General features: G+C 40.3%; 1 protein-coding gene across 2 annotated transcripts in view; it reads right to left on the bottom strand.

The window, feature by feature from the left end:
- The window catches only part of ASTN1 (astrotactin 1), a 260,478-nt gene that overhangs the window by 26,332 nt on the left and 210,926 nt on the right, over window positions 1–23,220 (bottom strand). The gene's annotated exons all lie outside the window — the stretch shown is intronic.

Raw genomic sequence — 23,220 nt, 5'->3', positions numbered from 1 at the left:
GTTATATCATGTCTATGTTGCAGGTTTGTATAGATTTTTTAAAAAAATATTTGCACCTTTCCCCTGGGAATTATGGTTTGTTGAATCATAGAATCACAGAATCGTAGAGTTGGAAGAGACCACTAGGGCCATCCAGTCCAACCCCCTGCCATGCAGGAAATCCAAATCAAAGCATCCCTGACAAATGGCCATCCAGCCTCTGTTTAAAGACCTCCAAGGAAGGAGACTCTATCACCCTCCGAGGGAGTGCATTCCACTGTCGAACAGCCCTTACTGTCAGGAAGTTCCTCCTAATGTTCAGGTGGAATCTCTTTTCCTGTAGCTTGCATCCATTGTTCCGGGTCCTGTTCTCTGGAGCAGCAGAAAACAAGCTTGCTCCCTCTTCAACGTGACATCCTTTCAAATATTTAAACAGGGCTATCATATCACCTCTTAACCTTCTTTTCTCCTGGCTAAACATCCCCAGCTCCCTAAGTCGTTCCTCATAGGACATGGTTTCCAGACCCTTCACCATTTTTGTCGCCCTCCTTTGGACACGCTCCAGTTTCTCAATGTCCTTTCTGAATTGTGGCGCCCAGAACTGGACACAATATTCTAGGTGGGGCCTGACCAAAGCAGAATACGGTGGCACTATTACTTCTCTTGATCTAGACACTATACTTTTATTGATGCAGCCTAAAATTGCATTGGCCTTTTTAGCTGCCGCATCACACTGTTCACTCATGTTCAACTTGTAGTCTACTTGGACTCCTAGATGCCTTTCACACGTAGTTTCATTCAGCCAGGTGCTGGAATTTTTCTGTTCTCAGTCACCCTTCTCATTTCCTCCCACTACAAATTAAATATGTCTAACTCTTTCAGGCTTCCCCTTGTAAGCTACAACATTCTCCTCAGAATAACTTGTGACTGCTTCACATTCTTCTTTAAAAGTAACATGCAAAATTAAACACAGTATTGCAAACAGCAATGGGAGTCTTTATAAGAATTGTTCTATCACTTCTCAAGTCTTGATGCAACCTCTCTTCTAATACAATCTAAACAATTTTCCATCAGGCTTCACATTGTTGTCAGCATGCTATCTGCTGGAACAAAGAAAGTAACAGCAGTCTTTGATAATTAAATTCTTAAGAGTAAATACGATGAAAACAAAGCAGACTCTCGGTACCAAGGACACAGAACTCTCCAAATAGCCCTCCATCTGGCTTCATTCTACATCTTTGACAGAGATGAGAGAAATATCCTTGATTTTTCTACTCCCTATGTAAAATGTACATAAAGATAAAGGCCCCAAAAAAGCAGCAGAGTTGCTGAAGTGTTTGATGGGTGTGAGTGGGTGGCTGTTGTGAAATAATTATTCTGATCAGCAGCATAAAAAATGGAGCTTTTCAACAAGAAATGATGTGGAATTACAGTATATCTTATTGTACTAAGAAGGACTATGCCTTTAATTTGGGAATACTGTGTAACAAAGGTAACTGCAAAAGTGTTGCACAATGAAAATGTGCTTTATTTCAAGGTCAAAAGACAAATTTTGAACTGACCCATTGGCGAAGCAGTCAGAAACTGGGACAGATCAGGATGAATTATCCCCAAGGGATGAGGTTACAAACTTTTCAAGTTATCCAAATGGAGATTGGGCAAAACATGGGAATGAGCATATGTTAGGCTATGAAACAAGCCAAAGGGGAAGGAAATGTATAGACCACAAACATTTCCTTCTGTACAAGGAAAATGGGCAAATCAAAGATATTTGAAAAAGGACAATATTAGTATTAACATAGTCAAGGTGAGGGAGCCAAATGCTTTGCGACTGTGTTCTTCTGAATATCAAAGGCAGCAATGAGGCAATAAACTAAAAAAAAAAATATGTAAGAACATTTTCCTCAACATCACCATGGTTGGTAACAGTAGGTCTGAATTTGTATTGAAGCACTACTATCACCCCTACTCTATAACACTGAGACTGGAGTACATGGGTGATATAATGTAATCCCACATGTATCTATCCCATCTCCCAGATAACCTGTGCATGTATGCTGATAGAGACTCCAGCTGCCTGATAAACAGATCTTAGCCAGAGGGCAATTTTCAGAAAGAAATCAGAAAAACATCCAAATGAGAAAGCACTGTCATAATTGGTAATTCTTGCACCGACTGGAGAAAGGTACCTTCAAGTGTCGCCCCCCCCCCCCCCCCCCCGGGGTAGCATTTCCAGATAGCTTTAAATTTCTTTAGTTTAGAATAGAAAAAACTGGAACTGAGTTGGAAGACAGGATACTCTGGATGTCATGCTAAATAACACCTAGGATCTTATGTGAACTGTGTTGTTTAATCAGTTGGGAACAATGGCTGCAGTGACATCCAATTTATTGCAAGTCCACATAAGTCCAAGAGGATGCCAGCACAGTGAATGAGTAGAGTCACAGAAGCTCTGGTTGGCCAGTGCCAGAATAGGCCTTTATTCTAACCCACCAGGGCTCTTCTCAGGCTTTTAGGGTTGGCATAAAGGGAGCGGGGGGTGTACTTTGTACTCCATGCAGAGTTAGGCAGAACAGAATCCCATTCAATCAACTGTACATATTAGATACAATGATTAACTTCAGTAAAATTGCTTTCCAAGGGACCTGGGGTATGACTTGCTTTAGTTGGTTTGGGGCTATGATGCTTTTAAAAGTGGAGGGATGCAAACAATTAAGTCAACTATGGTCCAAAACACAATGCAGAAATAATCCAGTTTGAGACTGCTTTAAGTGCCTTGGCTCAGTGCTAGGGAATCCTGGGAATTGTAGCACCAGAGCTTTCTGATAGAGAAAGCTAAATGGTTCACAAACACTATAGTTTCCAGAATTCTCTAGCACTGAGCCAGGATAGTTAAAGTGGTCTCAAGCTGGATAATTCTATAGTGTGTTTTGGACCTATCATGTGATGTAAAACATAATGGTGTTGTTAAATATGTTCCTTGTGCTTGGGGTGAGCTATAATGCCATCCCCCCCCCCAAAAAAATACTGCAAAAATAGTACACTTGCTTTTAATAAAGGATTTGGTGCCAAGCATGTGGTTCTACAGTACTTCCAGGAACAGAAGTCAAATAAGATTTAGAAAGTACCGCCTATAATCAAGTGAACACTAGATGGTGCCATAAAGTCACAGAACATGTCAGGCCCACATCAATATGAGAGATCTAATGGGACAGAACTGCATATGTTCTTAATGGCTCTAACAGTGACCCACTGTATCCCAGCCAGCAGCAGATGGGCTGCAGGATGGACTCACAGAGTAAACTTCAGAAGATGTCAATCTCAATGAAAGCAGAGCATGAAGGGTGTATTCTAAATACATCCACCCATGTATAAATACAGTAAAATGCTCCAACATCCAGGGAGTTATGGTTGCCTCTTCATTCAACAACAGCTTGACACACGAACATGTAAAGTCACAGGAATAGGGCCAAAAGAAAAGGTGTTCCCCATAGCAAGAAGGGCTGAGCTGATTTGGACTCATATAGTCTCTCCTTCATCACCTGCTACACTTTCAACTGATGATCCTCCTTCGGTCCACAAAATTTTTACAGGGAAGTAAACTGCCAATTTGTGTTTCTGAGGTCCAAAACACACAGCAGAAATACCCTGACTTGGTGCTAGGGAATCATGGGAATTGTATTCTATTCTGTCACCAGAGCTCTCTGACAGAAAAGGCGAAATAGTCTCACAAAATTACAGTTTACAGAATTTTCCCTAGCACCGAGCCATGTCAGTTAAAGTGGACTCAAAGTAGATTATTTCTGCCGTGTGATTTGGACCTTAGACTAACATCACACCTTTCTTCCAGTGCAAGGCCCAATGCAGCAACCTGAGTTAAAAGAGCATACAGCTAGAACTGAAAACATCATCATATTAAAGAGCAATTCAAAACAATTAACTAAGGGGCTGTACAGACAACCCTGTAAGGGACGGCTCTATGCTGCCCCTGGAAGCGCTGGACTGGGGCCACAGTAACTGGACGGTCAACCTGTGGCCCCAATCTGGTGTTTTTCCAGGACAAAGAGAAGCTTCAAAATGCTACTTCTCCTTGGCCCGGAAAAGGGGTGCCCTTGCACCTCATGCACCCACTGCACCCTGACACCAAGGAGGAGAAAGGAGCGACTCCTTTCTCCTCCAGATCATTGCTGCGGCCATGCAGTTGATGGGCCAATGATTTGAAGGCTTGCACCGTCATAACACAGCCCTATGATGCCGCTTCCTGTGTGCAACCTGCGGATGCTGCACGTCGGGTACGTCATCATGGCGGCCCCCATGTGGATGGTAGGCAGTCATGATGATGACAGTGGCACGTTCTAGGGTTCCGGACCACTGAGGTTGCTGCGAGGTCTGGAAGCCTAGAATCGGCACCACCACACTGCTTCCTGCCCGCATGTATCAGGCATATTAAAACCTATCATATTAATAATAATAAATAGTAATAGGATTTATTTATATGCCGCCCAATCACTGGGAATCTGAGCGGCTTACAACAGAGGGGATAATAGATGGTTCCCTGCCCTCAGGCTTAGAATCTAAAAAGATATGATACAAAAGGAGAAGGGAATGGAAGTTGGGAAGGGGATCAGGTCCAGCATTCTTCTCTCCCTCTGAGGCCTGGACCAAGGCAGATGGACCGGAGGGAGGGCTCTTCTTCTTCTGATGGAGCTGGGCCAGCCTATTCTCTCCCTCATAGGCCGAAGGATGACAGTTATGGAGGGAGGAGCCTCTTTCTTCAGGCTAGCCCTGATGGAGCTGGGCCAGCCTATTCTCTCCTTCATAGGCCGAAGGATGACAGTTATTTATGGAGGGAGGAGATATATTAAAACCAAGCTCTGAATTAGATACAATTTTTAAAATGCAATAAGAAAGGACAAGTACAAACCACCCCCCCCCCATTAAAAAGCCCCTCCTGTGGCAAAGTTAGTGGTCAGCAACCTATCTGAATATAAAGGTATTTGCCTGCTGCCAGAAAGAGAACAGAGAGTGATCAGTCTTTACCTGCCATGGAAGGAAAATCCACAGCCTGGAAACACCCACTGAAAATGCCCTCTCCCATCACCTTACCAAATGTGGAAGTGGCAGGACCAAGAGAAGTCACTAAATAATTAACTATAGAAAATCCTAAATAAACATAATGTTTAAAAAAACACAATATATTCAGACAGTAGTCATAGCAATGCATAGTAATGCAACAGCGCTGTCAAAAATAAATGACAGAGCCAACATGGTGTAATGTTTTGAGTTTTGGACCAGGACTCTGGGAGGCCAGTGTTTCATGGCCTGGAAACCCACTATGTTATCTCTATCAAATCACACTCTCTCACCCTCAGAGGAACGTGAAGACAAACACTCTGAACAATTCTTGCCATGAAAACCCTGCAATAGGTTTGCTTTGGTGTTGTCGTATGAAAAAACATGAAAGAACACAACAATTAAAAGAAACATCAATCAATAATAAACAGTGTCTTTGAGTAGTCTTAATGGATGAATTGTTACTTCTACGTGTGGGTGGAGATGGATATGTTTTTTTTTCCTGAAATTTAATCAGCCGATGAAGATCACTGAAACGTTGGAAACCTGTTTCATTCAGCTGATGAATAAGGAGTTTCTGTACTCTCTGTAAACAGCTCCTGCCAGCAGTCTGACCACCGCATTTTGGACCTGCTGAAGTTTCCAAACACTTTCCAAAGGCAGACTCACCTACAGTGTGTTCTAGTAATGCAAACAGGGTAGCATATAGAGTATTACAAAGTTATCCTTAAAAGTGTGTGCTTCTGTAATCCAGTGATACAGTTGTGTTTTCAAAAAATGTTAACAAATCTGTATGCACTAGGGAGAGTTACATGCAAAAGTGCATACATTAAGTACAAAAAATACATAAGATAGGGTTCATTGAATATTGAATGTTTATTTTAGGGGAAACTGAATACAAAAATTAATTCAACATTTAAAAAACAACAACCAAGTAGACTCACACAGAAATCAGATGACTCAAACTAAATGGCTGAAGACATAAGACACTGACACATACTGGAAATAAACTCATCCAGCCAGCCCTACTCTATGGGTTCAAAAATGTACAAAGGAGGAGTGCATATTCAGTCCTTCTAAAGAGTTGAACCATAACTCACCTATGTTGGCAGTCCTACTTAAGAACAGAATAAGGGCCTTGACAGATCTCCTCAAGAACAACAAAGGAGGACTAAAAGAATAGCTGAAAAGGCAACACATACAAACACATCTCTAAATTAATAATTTGTAACTCCATATACTTTAAGAACAACTCTTGAGAGTAATTCTTTATTTCATCCAGAACCTCACTTTGACTGCTCAGAACTCTTTGCTTGTGTGAGTTAGATACAAGATAAACTCTAAGCAGTCATATCGAAGTGCTGGGTGAAATCAATAATTTCCCTCAATAAAGAGACATTCTTAAAACACACTGTAAACCACAAAATGTTGCTAGAGTAGTCTCTTTTCTAACTTTCCAGAGGAACATATACTAGACCAGCTAGATATAATCTGAGCAACTACGTAGTACATGGTATTCCTCCCCCACACTCCCCAGTAACTAAAGATCACCAGGGTTTAATCTCATGTTTTGCTTCATCCTGTTGTCACTCTTTGCTTCTGAATCTGCTTTAATTCTTCCTTCCTTTGCCTTTTCTACTTCAAGGTTTCCTGGCTTCCATGTCCCACCCAATCTTCTTTTTCTAGTCTGAGTGTGCAAGAGTTCTAATAATGACAATACTGTACAGTACTAGTGTTTGGGCATCCATTCCTCACCATCTGTGCTAAGCTTCTTTCTTCCCTGTAATGGCATCCTCCCTAATGAGACCACAGAGCTATCCACAAATAACATCTTATAACTGGGCTGATCCTGTTTAAACTTACAAGCAAAGGAGGCATTTTCCTTAAGCAACAGCTTCCATGCAAATCATAATTTTCTCATTTTCAGAGGGGAAAAAGCAATGAACTTCATGATTTGATTGAGAGTTTCTGCATGGCAGGGGGTTGGACTGGTTGGCCCTTGTGGTCTCTTCCAACTCTATGATTCTATTCCAATATGATGTTCAATCATGCACTCAGAATAATAAATATATAAAACACAACAGAAACAAAGCAAAAGAAGCAGCAATTAAACAACACACACGGCAGAACAGAATCAAAATGCCGTCAAGGTCCTTGTAAGGTAAGCCTCTCTTTAGGAAGGATTAATGAGTGACTCAATGACTCTCTTTGCAGACTGCCTTTGTCCTGTGGCAGAGAAGGGCCTCTGATGCTATCAGACAGCAGTGCCAGTTCTGTGTGAAAGAAAATGGTCCTTCGGACACTCAGGTTCAAGGCAGTTTAGAGTTTTATTAATGATAGTGACTAGCATTTTGGACTGCATCCAGAAATATAGTGGCAGCCAGTGCAGATTACGGATGCTATGGGGGTTTGTCCAACACTGGCTCAAAAAATGAACTTGGAGGTCCAAAAGTAGAGGCAGGTGCAGAAGTGTGAACCTTTCATGTGACAATGCAATTCAAAGGCTCAGAGCAGATCATTTGTGTCAATTGCTCAAGTCATCTCTGCATCCCAGAAAGTGAGGAAGGCTTCAACTGGAGACTCTCTCATGGCAACCAGAAACTCCCTGGAAATTCTCAGGAATCCACCAACTGCAGCTCTTAGAATGGTGCACAAAGTCCACCTCTGCTGGAAGTCCAATTTTCATCACATGGTGATAATGACAGGAAAGTTACAAAAACAAGGGCAGCAGGGAGAGAATTCAGTTAGAATGCCATTGCCAACTACTGAGCTCATGCTACAAAATAAATGGCAGGCTGCCAGTGACATAAGGACCTGGTGGAATAACTTGACTGTAATCAAACAACATGTGTTCAGCCTACAATAGCTGGCCTGCTTTACAATTCTATTCAGTAGCCTGTGTTTGTCAATACTTTACAATTCCTAGCCCTGTATTCCTCCCTATAATCCGTCATCTTCTATTGGCCCTTCATCATGTGTCTGTTTTAATAATATATTAACATGTCTTCTATTTCCTCTTTTTCTAAACAGCCACTACAAGATAAAATAATGGCAGGTGGAAAATCGCAAAAGTGTTGATGGAATTCTGCACTGCAAAGAATTGCTGAGCACAACTCCTTTCTCTCCTTTCTGGCCCATTCTTCCCTCACTAAGGTGGGAGTGTGCAGAGAATATCAGGGACTTTCAGGACAGCAAAAGTAACACATAACTTTCATGTGTGTGTATGTGTGTGCGCATTTACTTTTGGTGAGGTAGTTGGGGGACCACCATATTTTCCCCAGACATGGGTTAACCATTAATTAACGGTGAGTGACCTGATAAGGATAGAGACATTCATAACTGAATGGTGAACTCTTTTGCTTTACTTTCCCATGTTCCTCTGCTAGGAGGAACATGGTTGGAGCAGACAACACCAACACTCCCTGTGGAGAAAATGATTTTTCTGCAAGGGGATGGGGATCAAAACTTGTTAACCCACCTAGTGCTAAGTACGTATACTCTACCCATCATATCCAAATGTCTTGGCACTTTCCCCCCAAATTTTAAACCATTTTGTAGAGATCCCCCCCCCTCCACGCATACACACCTGAAATTATGCTGTGAAATCGTGCAGATGGTAAAACATAACAAGCAGTTGTGCAATTCTTGTCAAATAAACAACTTAATAGCTGTATTTATTAGAAATAAAGTGCCACAGCACTAAGCAAGTCCAAATTGATTAGCATCAGAGAAGTAATACAATAAAACATCTGTTAGAGTGCACATAGTTGGGAACATAAAGTATTGTGAAAACATACTGAATCAGATGTAAAATCATAAAAAAATTAGATCAGCTCTAATACCAAATCTATTACCACTATCACCAAATATATTAGAGAGGGCACAACATGTACCTGTTATTACCACCCTCCTGGAGAGATGGTCAGCCCCCTCTCTCAGGGGAAGAAGAATTATGATTTTCAGAAGTATTATGGTTTTAGCAATTCATGTTAATGAGATTTTAACAAAGAAATTACATGTGCCAAAACTAACAATAAAGTGATCTGCCAGTGTCAAAGACCAAAAAACCATCACTGTTAAGAGCAGCTGAAAGGCTTTGACTCCACTCAGGGGGTCCTCTGGTGCCAATGACACAAGGAATACTTGACTGCAATTTGTGGAATACTTGACTGCAATCAAATATTGGATGTCCAATTGATAACTGATAATATACTTTCCAGCCTCACATCTGTATCTTGCATTTGTCCATCTCTCACAAATACCAGTAACACATATGGAGAAACATCAGTATTGATCCAGCATCAAAGTATAACAAAATCCAAAATACACATTGTGGAAATACCTTTAATAGACCTATCAAAAGGTACAAATACACTGTGCAAGCTTTTGAACACCATAGGCTTCTTTGACAATAAGTGTTGAAAATATATTTTTTTCGGGGACATGTGGCAATGGGGAGTCACAAAGGTGCATCTTTCTTGAGATGTTAAAGGTGTCGTTTAAGATGGTCATGGGCAGAGGGCTGATGCTGGTAGGGGACACATGCCTTGTTGGCCATGAAGTTACTGGGGACACAAGCAGCCAAACAAAGTAAAATTTAACACCTCAAGATTCTGGATTGTTGTTATATTTAACTCCTGGTAATGTTTCTTTCAGCCTTAGGGGAAGGCAATGGCAAAGCTCCTCTGAACAAATCTTGTCTAGAAAACCCATGATGGTTTGCTTAGGGTCAACATAAGTTGGAAACAAGTCGAAGGTACATAACATTTCTCGGCCTACTAGCTTCGGTTATCCTTTTAAAAACTCTTCTTTCCAGGCAAAACTTCATATTTTACAAAACCAAACATACGGGACTTAGAACAAGACTTCCAAATGACCAGCTTATGCAAAAAACAAAATAAAACCGATTTATACAATTTTACTCATTGTACAATTAATTTTGAACCCTGAAATTTGGCTTCTACTTGCCCTACCCCTGATTTTGGTGACAATAAGGAATGCCTAGGATCTTCAGAAATCAAAGCATCCCAGTTGGCCTGACTCTCACCTGACCAAGGCAGTTTCCAACAGCCTGAGATGTCTGCTTTGTCTCCTTTCCAACAGCCAGCCAGAGATGTCTGCTTTGAAATACTTTTGTGGGGCTTTCAAACAATATTTAAACTTCCCCTGCAATAGCTCGGGGTCATGTTTTTTTTAAAAAAAAGCACACTTAGATTCTTGCTATCCCGAGCATATGCTCTCTTATGTTCACTTGTTATCTTTTAATTGGTTTCTATTCTAAATTTAATGCTAACTGTTCCCGCTGGCAGTGGAGGCTAAAGCTGGGATGGTGCGTTTGTGTTGCATGTGTAAAGTGTGCATAACCATTCTCATTTGCCTCCTTGCTTCCCAACTGCTCAACAAGCCACTCTGAAAGATCTCCCCCACCATTATCCACTGTCAACGCTCCCCTTTGGAGCTGGCTAGTTTTTATCTTCTTGTACTTTTCAAATGCTCAGATGTTGGTGGAATAATAATAGCAATGACAAAACTCTCCAAGAAGCAAAAAGAATGGTGGAGAATCATACATTGGTCCTTGAGGATGTGTCCACTCTCCAGGGAAATTATTTGAAAGCAGATCTAGCAAATTTCTTCCTAGAAGCTCAAATAGGGATTGAAAGAAATTTTGCTGGACTCAACAGCTTTGCCAAAGTAATATTTTTTGCACCTCCTGAGACTTGTGAGAAAACTTGCCTCAAGCACTCACACAATTGTGATGCTTCTAGGGTATTTCAAAAACAAGGGGCACACAAAACAGTATGTGTATACAGGCATACCTCAGTTAACAAAACCTGTGACAATGAAATTTCTCTTTACAAAGTTTTTTTTTTACACACAGCTACATTTTACACCCAGTCCCCCTTTCTTCCTTGTCCTCTGTTTTTGCTAGAAGTGTGTATTTATGTATCAGAAGCTTTAGCATTGGGAAAACGGGGAAGGAGGTGGAAAAACATCAACTTTCACTGTCAAGTTGCAGCAGCATATCTGATGTAAACAATACAATAAAGCCTGAGTGCGGAAACATTGGGATTCTGAGCCAATCCTACTGTTGCTTGTGTGCACCTGCTTACAAGAGGCAAAGTAAACAGCAGCTCCCTCCAGAACCCTTTGAGAATCATGAGTGAACAGCAAAACAGAGTGAAAAGGAAAGAGCAGATAAGCCTGACTCATTAGCTCCCTACAATATGCAGTAAAATGTGAAAGAAAATAAATAATCCTGGATGCTTTTTGGAAGAAGCTTTCAATTGGTCTCCAAAGGGATCCAAATGTTTTTTTTCTTTATTTGTACAGGTTTACCTGACCTGGTTGTTTTATTTCACATGCACATATTGTTCGTTTTGGATAAACACTTTGTTGAAATGTGTTCTTTTTTGTGGCACAGGCATTTATCTCTATTCTTTCCATGTTATTCCTGCCTTTGATACCAAATTTTCTGTTAGAGAAATAATGCCTAGCAACATATCATCTTTGTTAACTGTGGTATACTGGTATTAAAATGTGATTGGCTAAAATGTGTAAGTGTGTGTGTGTATGTGTGTAAAATATGGAGGAGGGAATATTATTATTATTAGTATTATTAGTATTAGTATTCTGCATTTTCGCAAAGGAATCAAAGTGGATTCCAACAGTATAAATAAAACATCAAACAATTTAAAATTACACTTTAAAAACCCTCAAACCCCAACCCTTCCCCCAATCGTAAAAACAGTTATGAACCCATAAAAAGAGATTAAACATCAAAAAATTTAAAACTATCCAATAGGAATACATTAAAATTTTGGGCAGATTAGCGGAAGAAATGAATCTTCTCTAGAGGAGGGGGTGATGGTATCAATCAATTTTGGTATCGGTATCAATAGAGGTGTCAATAGAGGGGGGAGGCAAGTCTAATGGATCTAACCTAGTCGGGGAAGGCCTGCCGGAAGAGATCCGTCTTAATAGCCTTTGTAAAGGCTTCCAAGCAGGTAATATGTTGGATCTCTTCCGGCAGGTCATTCCAGAGCGGCTGATGAGAAGGTCCTCTGGGTCACCGCTGAAAGTCTCGTCTTCTTAAGTTGCAGCAGATTCTTCCCAGAGGACCGAAGCGTGCAGGGAGGATTATATGGAAGTAGGCATTCACTATGTTTTAGTGAATGCGGAGAAACTGTCAAAATTAGGTAAATTACACAAATGAATGCACAAATTAAGAAAAGGACATTCCAGTGGGGACAGGGACACACGAAATCATTTAACCTGACATAAAAGAAGGAGAGGAAGAAAATGCAAGCGGGAAACAGAAAATTCAATGAAACTGAAAGCAAGGGATTTTCACATTTATAAGCTAAATGTATGTTACTAGACATCTGGGGGAATGTATGTGTACAGTGTGTATGGAGAGGGGAAGATGTCCAAATGCATGGTATCAGATTGTAAAGATTTACAAGAGCTTTACAATACAGGCAGTCAATTCTTGCATGCCATAATATACCTATTTCTGAAGAGAGGTGGTATGGAGGAATGGTAGTGATACAATCAATTTTTTATCCTGGCTTTAAGGTATCAGTGTGGAACATCAGGGGGAAAAAACATGCATTATGGAAATGCATGAAAACTCATGCATGGCGGTTTGGGGTGAGAGCTTACTCTGTAAGACTAAACTATCCTATAGGGGTGTTATGAAGATGAGATGGCACAATATCATGTGTGATGTCTTGACTTTCTGCAAATGGGGAGTTACAAATGTGATTATTTTTAATAAAATAATGACTTGGGAATGAAATAAATTCCCATGAGCTCAACTCTTTTAAAATCTAATATGTAAGCTTTATATCCATTCACAAATAGCTTATGGTACTTGGTTACTTGAGTTTTATTGCCTCTGAACTTGCTTGAGTTCAATGTGAAGACGAAGACTCTCACGGTTGGTATCCATAGTTTTTGGTGGGGTTTTTTGGGCTATGAGGCCATGTTCTAGAAGAGATTATTCCTGATGTTTTGACAGCAGCTGTGGCTGGCATTTTCAGAGAATGTTGGTATGGAAGAGAGTGGGGTATATATACTGTTGGTTGAGAGGAAGCAATTTACATGTAAATCTGTGTATTGTTCTTTTGTTGCATTGCAAGGCCTCAGGGTGTCTGTTTAATTAGTGATCCATTCATTGTCTGCTGGGAATAGTAGCAGAACATGTTATAAACCATCCTGGTCATAAAATGCTATTTGAAAAAACTGAAATTCTGGACAATGGCAGAACAATACACAGTTTAACAGGGAAATCACTATCTTCAACATCCCTGTTTAGGTCTTGTAGACGCAGGATGATGGCTTCCTTGATTGAGGCTATCTAACTGTACTGTGGTCTTCCTCCTTTCCTGCTGCCTTCTACCTTACCTAGCATTATAGTCTTTTCTAGTGAATCCTGCCTTCTCATAATGTATCCAAAATGTGACAGCCTCAGTCTAGTCATCCTGGCCTCCAGGGAATTTCAACTTGATTTGTTCTAGGAACCATGTATTTATCTTTTTAGCAGTCCATGGTATCCACAAAAATCTTCTCCAGAACCACATCTCTATTGATTTGATTTTCTTCCTATCAACTATCTTTACCATCCAGCTCTCACATCGAGACACAGTGATTGGAAATACAATGGCATAGACCACCCTAACTTTAGCATCCAATGAGATGCCTTTGCAAATGAAGAACTTGTCTAGTTCTTTCATAATTTCTCTTCAAAGTCGTAGTTGTGTTCTGATTTATTGCCTGCAGTCTCCATTCTGGAATGGATTCAAACTACAGGAAAAGAGATTCCACCTAAATCTCAGGAGGAACTTCTTGACAGTAAGAGCTGATCAACAGTGGAACACACTCCCATGGAGGGTGGTGGAGTCTCCTTTTTTGAAGGTCTTTAAACAGAGGCTGGATGACCATCTGTCAGGGATGCTTTGATTGTGTGTTCCTGCATGGCAGAGAGTTGGACTCAGTGGCCCCTGTGGTGTCTTCCAGGTCTATGATTCATGCCTCTCTCCTCTGTACTCAATCCGGCTTTGCATATAATGTTTCTGGCATACAAGTTGAACAAACATGGTCATAAGATACAGCCTTGCCTGATCCACTGTCCAATTGGAAGCTATTCTCTTTCTCCTTATTCTGTTCAAACAGTAGCCTCTTTTCTGATTATGCATCATGAGGAGCAAATGTTGTGGCACACCCATTTCTTTTGAAAGCAGCCCATAATATTTTATGATCCATATAATTACAGGCTTTACTGTAATATATAGCGAACTGGCTGATTTTCTTTGGGAATTCTTTGGTGCATTCCGTTAACAATCTGGTCCCTAGTGCCTCTTCCTTTCCTGAACCCAACTATTACATCTGGGAGGAATATATGCAGTTTTGATATCACTTTCTAAAATTTGATTTTTGTCTTTGTTTGGTTCATTCTCAAATGAAACTATATAATCTCTTTTATGTAGTTCTGTGTATTGTTTCCATTGTTTTTAAATTCAATTTTAGTCATGTACTGTGTTCCCCTGTTGATGTTGAGTATTTCCACCTTTTGTTTAAATTTCTGATTTCTCAGATCTTGTGGAAGAGGTCTCTTGTTTTTACCCTTTTTTGCTGTCAACTATTTTTCAGCTTTGATTATTGAAGTAATTCACTTTATCCCTCCACACTAGTCATTTAATTGAATTTAGATTTTGGTTCTACTCCTGTTACCTTTTACTTTTGCTTCTTGTCTCTCCTTAACTGCTTATAGTGTTTCATCTGTCCATCAACTGAGTCTTCTTTTCCTTTTTGACAACAGGAAGTGTATTTCTGCATTCCTCCTTGACAATGTCACTGGCTTCAGTTCATAGCTCATCTGGTTCCTGGTTAACTAAGCCTAGCAGTGCAAATATGTTTTTCACATTACCTTTAAATTCTACAGGGATGTTCTTCAGGTTATAATTCGGCTAGAGTGGTTAAAAATAATTTTGAAAACTTATATAGGTTGGCTGTTTGGAGGAACAAGGAAACAGCAAGGCTGCTGCATGAATATGATAGTGAAATGGTATGAAGACAGCAGGGAGGTGGAACTGCTCAACACCTTCTTTGCCTCAGTCTTCTCTGATAAAAAAACAGTGCTCTGACTGGTAAATATAGGGAAATGAAACAAGGAAGAGACTGTGGCGGGTTACACACCGCCAAAAAATACGTATTCCATACGTATTAGGGTTAGGAAGGGGAGGTGCTTCCGCACCCCCCAACCCTAGTACGTATGGAATACGTACAATATGGCAGCGCCCCTTCCACATGGGGGCTGCCATATTGACATAATGGATGCTCTGCGTCTGCACGTGGCACACCGGAAGTGATGCCGCGAGTGCGCCCTTTGGCACTTGCGGCGCCTCTTCCGGGGCCCGAGAAGGAGCGTGATTTCTGCGCTCCTTCTCTGCAGCGTCCGGGAGTCGCGCTGTTTAAAGGCTGCATCTCCCGGACGCTGCAAGCGGCGGCGGAGCCAGACCGCCGCTTTTCGGCGGTCTATAACCCGCCTGTATGTCAAAATAGGTAAAGAGGTAGCAATGGACTATCTGGATAATCTAAAAGAATTCAAGTCTGAACTCACTTTAAAAGTAAAGATAAGTAAAGATATTATTGATAGCCCCTATATATAATGCACCATTAAGTTCAAATATAAGATGAGAGAGTTATAAAGGTTTTAAAGAGAAGGAGGAGGACATAAAATTAAAAACAAAACAAAACAGAAAAGCCTTCAAGGGTTAAATATTCAGGATCAATAGAGTGTAAGAATATAGATGTATATGTTGATATATAATAGAATTATAGATAGGTGTAAATAATGAAAACAAGGAGCATGACCTAATGATGTATGATTTAATGTACAGTGGAACATATGCTAATAATAATAATAAGGTATAAAAGTCAAAACCTTTAAATATATGAATTAACAGAAAAGAGAGGAAGTGATAATTGTGTATTATATGTTGTATGTTTGTTTTTATGTGTTTTATGTTATGTGATGTTATGTTACCCTGTATGGATAAAGTGATAAGTATGAAACCACTTTAGAATGTAATATCAATAGTCTTATCCAATATAGTGCAATTTAAAAATAAATAAATAAATAAAAAGAATTTCAGTATCCAGGGCCAGATGAGCTGCATTCAAGGTTACTAAAGGAACCTGAAGAACCACCAACTAATCAGCTTGATATAAATCCTAGGATCTCTCTCTTTTTAAATAAAGTTAGAACACATGTTAAATGCGAGGAATGGTGTGGATTGGATTTCAAGTAAGGCTATTGACAAGGTCTCCCATGGCATTTCTGAAGGCAAGTGGTCTACTCAATGCTGCTGTTAAGCACTTTTTAAACTGGTGGATGAACTAATGCCAAAGGGTTCTTCGTCATTTTGGAAAGAAGTGACTAGTGGGTGCCACAGGGTTCTCTTCTTGGCACAGTGTTGTTCAGCACCTTTATAAATGACCTGGATGATATAATCGAAAGCATGTCATCATATATTAGCAAAGAATTTCCATACTTTTGATCTAGAAAGTCACATGCATTCGCTAGGAACTGACCACTCCCAGACATATCAACAAAATCATACTGTACAGTCATGTAAGAGAGTGAGGGAATACCACTCTATTCTGTTTTGATCAGATCTCACTTGGAGTACTGGGACCATTTCTGGGCACCACAGTTCAAGAAGGATACTGAAAAACTAGAAGAAATCCAGGGATAACAACTAAGATGGTAAAAGTTCTGGATTCTAACCCTATGAAGAAGAGCTTATGTTACTGGGTATGTTTAGCTTGGATGGGGGAAGAATGAGAGATAATATATTGTCTTTTAATATTTGAGGGGCCAGGGAGGTGCTTGTTTAAATTATTTCTTTCCACTGGAGAGACTACATAACTTAATCAATTTTGTCCCCACTGTGGAAACATCGCTGGAAACTGTGCTATTTTCTAAGATGTTTAGAGATACGTTGGAAAATCCCCCTCTTCCACAATGATGCTACTCGCTCGCTTTGCCCTAACTCCACACTCTCTCATTGCTTTGTAGCGGTAGACAGAGGTGGTGGGAGAAGCACAACCAATACTCGCCTTGGCTTGCAGCTGTCCTCCTTTTCGCCACCTCCACAGGCCCTTGCCCTTACAAAGTATCTATAAAAAGGTAAAGGTAAAGGTTTCCCCTTTGACAAGGGAGCGGTGCTCATCTCCGTTACTAAGCCTAAGAGCCAGCATTGTCAAAGACAACTCTGTAATCATGTGGCTAGCATGACTGCACAGAACATTGTTAACCTTCCTACTGAAGTCTACTTGCACTTTGACATGTTTTATCTACTTGCACTTTGACATGCTTTCGAACTGCTAGGTTGGCAGAACCTGGGACTAGTGACAGGAGCTCACTCTGTCATGCAGCACTTGGGCCTCGAACTTCCGAACTTACAATCTTACAATCATCAGAATTAGCTTCTTAACCACTAAGCCACTGCATCCCATTTATACGTGTGTGTGTGTGTGTGTGTGTGTGTACACACACACGCGCCTATTATTTATACATATGGTTAAAAAGTACTCATTGGTGTGATGGTATCAGAATGGATCAGCAGCTTCTCTTCTTGTCAGGATCAAGGGCAGGACTTCCCAAGACTCTAGGAAACTCTTTTTTGGGATTTTGTTTTCTTGATTTTCAAATGTTCTTTCCATCCCTATAAGGACTGAAGATGGAGCAAGCGTAATTTCTGGTGTGCTAGAGATTAGATAATGCATTGAATTGCGCTCACTCAGTGTCAGAAAAGACAACAAACTGCTTGAAGGTAAGAGCTATTTAACAGTGAAAAAGACTGCCTTGGAGTGTAGTGAAGTATCTTTTTGGAGGTCTTTAAACGGGTTGGATGACCATCTCTTGGAAATGCTTTGGATTGTGAGTTCCTGCACAGGCTAGGGGCCTGACTGGATGGCTCTTGCAGTTCCTTCAAATTGGTAACTTCGCAATAAAGTGTGCACTTCTGCATCTAAAAACTTATTTAACACATGCAAGTGTAAGTTAGTTGCATTGCAAACTGCATTACAACGAATAATAGGAAAATGCCTAAAAGTGTTTATATTAAGTGTGTACCAAAGAATGAATGCATTCTTGTTCAAACAAACAAATAAATAAATAAATAAAAATCTTAGAACTAGATATTAAGGAGAGAAAAAATAAGGAGAGAAAGAAAATGCAGGTGAGATTCAGAGAAACACAAAAATTTCAACTGTGAGAGTTTTCCTCATGTTCGTCTAATACACACTCCACACAATCCTTCCAAAATGCCCCCCATGCTGCTTTTACCTTTTCAAAAAGGCTTGGCTGGAATCATTGAAGGCTTTTTAAAGGTGAAATGTAGAGGCTAGAGGGAGGAAATATCTGAGAGGGGTCACAACGCAAGGAAATGGGTGCTCCTGTCAGGCCTTTTTAAAAGCTTCTATTGGCACATGTGGAAGCTTTTAAAAGGCTAACTGATGCACAGGGATGGATGTTTAAAGATGAAGTCATAGTACTGGCAAAGAACCTTTCCCTCTCCAGCAATGAGATGACCCCAGAAAACCCTCCTACCTAATTAGCCTTCTAGAAGTCCTCCACAGCCAAAAATGAAGTCTTTCTGAAAGGTTAACTACGGCTCAGGGAGGATCTATCTCTGATCAGCAACTGGAAATAAAAGATTCTCTCTGCTCCTTCTTGTCCTATGAGCAATTAGATAAGACAAAATCTCTTATTTCCTATAGGGATAGGGAGGGCTATGGAGGGCAGAAGCCCTCCCAAGTCAGATGTTTTCCATCCATGAAATACAGCATTAGACACAAAACATGCCCCTGCCTCAGTTTCCACTTTGAAGAGGAAAGTGGCAGCACTGGAGCATCCTCAATGCCCAGCATACCCTTTCCTTATCAAAGTGAGGGGAACAGCCATTGTGTCCAAGAGGAAATGTTAAGCTCTGATTGTCACATTCTAGTCTGAAAGCTGCCATCCACCTTCAAGGAATAAGGGGAGATTCAGACTTCAGCTGAGTCATGTCCAGATGTGTAACTCTGCTTGCAACTTAGGGAGTGGACAGATGTGTTTGTGTGTGGCTGTTAGGTACTGTATATTTTTCTATATTTTTAACACCCATATAGAGAACCTCTGGATAATCTACTGTGAGATCTCAGGAGTAAAACACCAAGGTCGTCTTACACTCAATCAGCATTGTAGTGAAGCCAGGGATCATCACAGGGTTAGAGCACTAGGACTTTCTGATTTGCAGGGATGACAGCACCAATCGGGTTTTCCTGTCCCCTCTCAGCCTAGCTACAATCTTCACAGCAGCTGTGTTGGGGGTAGATTTTTGCATCAAATTTTTTTATAAGCCACCGCTGCTGTCATACAAAGCCTTCACAGGTGACTTTGTCTTGAATGGACAGTTAAGTAACAATTGGGCACTTTTGGCTTTTTTTGCAAAGAAAATTGTGAAGGCTTCCCCACTCAGATCACTGAAAGAGAGAAAACATATTGTTTTGCTCTATCTATCTATCTATCTATCTATCTATCTATCTATCTATCTATCTATCTATCTACCTACCTACCTTTGTAAAAAATAAGCTTTTTGTGAAAACGTTTTTTCTTGCTATCACTGCTGTTGATTAGAAAAACTGCTGGTCCTTTTGACTTATACTGTATAGGAATGAAAAATCTTAACGCAGTTGATAATTTTTTTGACAGCATCTCAAGTGTATCAAGACACTCTTTCTTGTTGATGATGAGAAAAACTACAAACATTCCCTACATTGCTAACACACACACACACACACACACACACACACACACACACACACACATCCAGATATGGATGAACACAACTGTCTGCATTTTGTAACTCTCCTTGGGGTTATGGGGTCTGTCAGGCTGTGGAAACTGTAATACTGAGCATCCAGACATCAGATTTTACCACTATTATCAGTAATTCCTGATCCTTTAACATGAGAAAATAAAAATGCAAGCAAAACCTGAAAATATTTCCCTATATGGCTGGCTTTGTGTCAGTTCTTTACTCCCAGTCTCAGTTTTTCTCATGTGTAAAGATTCACATACAAAAGTAAAAGCCTTTGACCAGGTACTTTATAAACTCTGTTGGCCAGTTTTAGAGCTATGTTACACTATAGTAACTGACAGATAGGTTTGCCTGTGCATTATCACAGTTTCTGGCTCATAAGGTGAAGTGCTGCCCCAGTAGCTGCCACCTGAGGTTGTCACTACAATTTGCCTAACAGAAGATCTAGCTGTTCCCCCTTCTCTGGCTCTGATATCCTGGAATCTATAAACTGCATGGCAGCAGTTTATAAAAGCATGCTATGGAACAGTGCTACCCAAAGTGGTGTTTCATGGATACACTGAGTTTCCAGGAAAGAAAGAAATAGATGTAGTTAATAGGCACAAATATGGTGGCAATCCAAGGCAGATTGGGCAAAACCCCCAGCTGGTCCCCCAAAAAATAGCTTCTGAAGCACTGCTATCAAAGACATTGTTCTTAGAAGAGAGACTACAGTTTGAGAAACAAGGAACACATGGCACTGACTGTGTGCCAATTCCCTGAAGTAAGTCTTTTAATCCTACTCTGAGAGCAAAGGTCTGTGTAACCAAGTTTTATTATGAGGACTGGGAGATAAATCTTTGCGCCTGAGTTAATAAGACCATTTCCCTTCCAGCTTCTGCTGTTTGTGTCAAAATGGTTTGCAAAGAATAGGCTGGTACCTGGTGCCAGTACCTTATCGAAGAAACCCCCACAAAGAAAACAAGATTGTTAAACTGGGAGGGGGGTAAACAGCCCAGAAGATGCAGGGCATTTCTTAGCCTCCCCATCGTGCTGGAAATGGACCACTTTAGGACAGCTTTGAATTGCTGCTTAGCAGGCTCAGGGGAAAAAGCAGCAGTGACAGAGAATAGTTTGTCTCTTGCAATTTTTCAATCGATATAAAGCTCTTGACGTGCACCGAGGGGAAAAAGATAAAGAAAGAAAACGAAGTGAGAACGTGGCAGGTGACAGGACTGAAGAGAGACTGAAATGAGAAACTCGGGGAGAAGAAAAGAGAAAGTGCGAGATCTAAAGAAATAGAGAGGTTATGAATGCTGTTGCCTGAAACATGAAAAGGAGAAAATGCTGTGTTTTAGAAAGTGCATGAGGCACCACAGTGGGAGGGCAGGGGGAGTGTGCAACAAAAGACTGAACTGAAGTCCACCACCAAAGTTAACACAGAAGTAAATTCTCCTAAGTAAGGTTGTACACAGAAGTAAGGGCTAGCTGAAGCCATATGGAATGATCGCTCACAGACTCCTTTGCTGCTGCAAGGAATCCTCAAAACGGCCATCCCTACATTTCTCCCTGCCAGTTCCTTTCTCTCTGAAACCCCTGACCCTCACACACCTTTTCTTGTTGCAGGATTCTGGACCTGTGTTTGCCAGATAAAAATAGGTGCAGAATGCTGAGGAGTGAGGATGAGAAATGGGTGAAGGAAGAATGATTGCAGGAAAAATGCAGCTGGCAGGTAAAGGATTCAGCTCCTTTCTTAATTCCCCTACCCATTCTCAACAGTGAAGGGGATACATGCACACACCCACATGGACTGTGGAGGGCAAATACCAAGCAAGACAAGGGTGTCAGGCTACAGTTCCTTTTGATCAAAGAATCACAAATAGTCTGGCTTTAAATCACAGACTAGCAAAACCATCTAATCTGAATTCAGGATACTAAAATCCATAAAGTAGGCCTGCACAACGTACAGTCCATACAATCCACAGGATTCTGGGCAGCCTGAGAGGATGAGGAATGATTTCAATAATTAATTAAATAATAATTAATTAAAATCTATCTGTGGCCTGAAGAAGTTTAGCCTATTTTAATTTTGGCCCCTTCCTATGGCCAAGTTGTGCAGGTCTGCTATAGAGCATCCCTGACAGATTACATCAGTCCAATCTTTGATGATGTTTGGACTTCATCTATCTCCATCAAGAATTTAGAGTCCTTGTGAAGCCCTACTAGACTTCAGGCCGTGTAGTGCTGAGGTAGTTGCTGGTTTTCCAGACCGCTAAAAATAAAAGATATTACACTGTAGAAACAAGCAATCTATGGATTGTCCATCCTCTGTTACAGTTTATCCTCAAAATAAGACTGTGAGATAAGCTAAGGACAAAGATTATCACTAACTGAAAGGTACTGACTGAGTTTCAGAGCTAAATCAGGATATAACTCTAGGCCTTGCCACCCCAGGGTTGATACTACATTGGTTTTCAAATAAGAGGAATCACTGCAAGTCATCAAAGCTCTTGATAAGAGGCAAACTCTGGAGATCATTGTTCATAATGGAGATCACAGAGATCTTCACTGTTCTGAAATGGCAGGATTGTGTGTGTTGTTTAATTTGCCTTTAGATTTATTTTTATTAGTTTTTGGTATGAACAGTCTAATTTATAAATTTATACATTTATAATTATAATTTATAATCAAAATACTATACAATCAAAGATAAAGAAACAGTGAGAAGAAGAAAAATGAAGAAAAGAAAGATAGAATAGAAAAGAAAAGGAGAATAAGAAAAAGTCATACAACTAATACACAGAAATACTCTAAACCACCCCCAATCATGATTGTGATGAAAAGAAAATTGAAAAAAAAAGGGGGGGGTATTATATCATTACAAATCCAACTAAATAATCCTACAAAATTACTAATAACCATAGCCACATATTATTACATCATTAAATTCATTTGCTCAAAAATCCATAGGTGGTTTCCAATCTTTCAAGAAGTCTTCAGTTTCCTTGTCCTTTAAAATCCACGTTAATTTGGTCATTTGGGTTAACTCACCAACCTTTATGATGCATTCTTCCATTGTTGGTGCTTCAGTCTGTTTTGAGAAAACAATATTCTTGTTCTTGCCATATAATGTCTTGGTTGTTAATTTGTGTAATATGCTTTTAGACTGTGTAAATTATTCTTAATTGTTTTAAATAAAATTTAAATTGTTTTAAACTGTTTTAATCTCTATACAATGCTGAGATCCTGTGATATAGGCCAGGATAAGAATATTGTGTTTTACACACACACACACCAACATTGCCAACTTTGCCCAATA

Source organism: Sceloporus undulatus, chromosome 4, assembly GCF_019175285.1.
Source record: "Sceloporus undulatus isolate JIND9_A2432 ecotype Alabama chromosome 4, SceUnd_v1.1, whole genome shotgun sequence".
NCBI classification, from domain to species: Eukaryota; Metazoa; Chordata; class Lepidosauria; order Squamata; family Phrynosomatidae; genus Sceloporus; species Sceloporus undulatus.
This window is presented reverse-complemented; position numbering and strand designations above follow the sequence as displayed.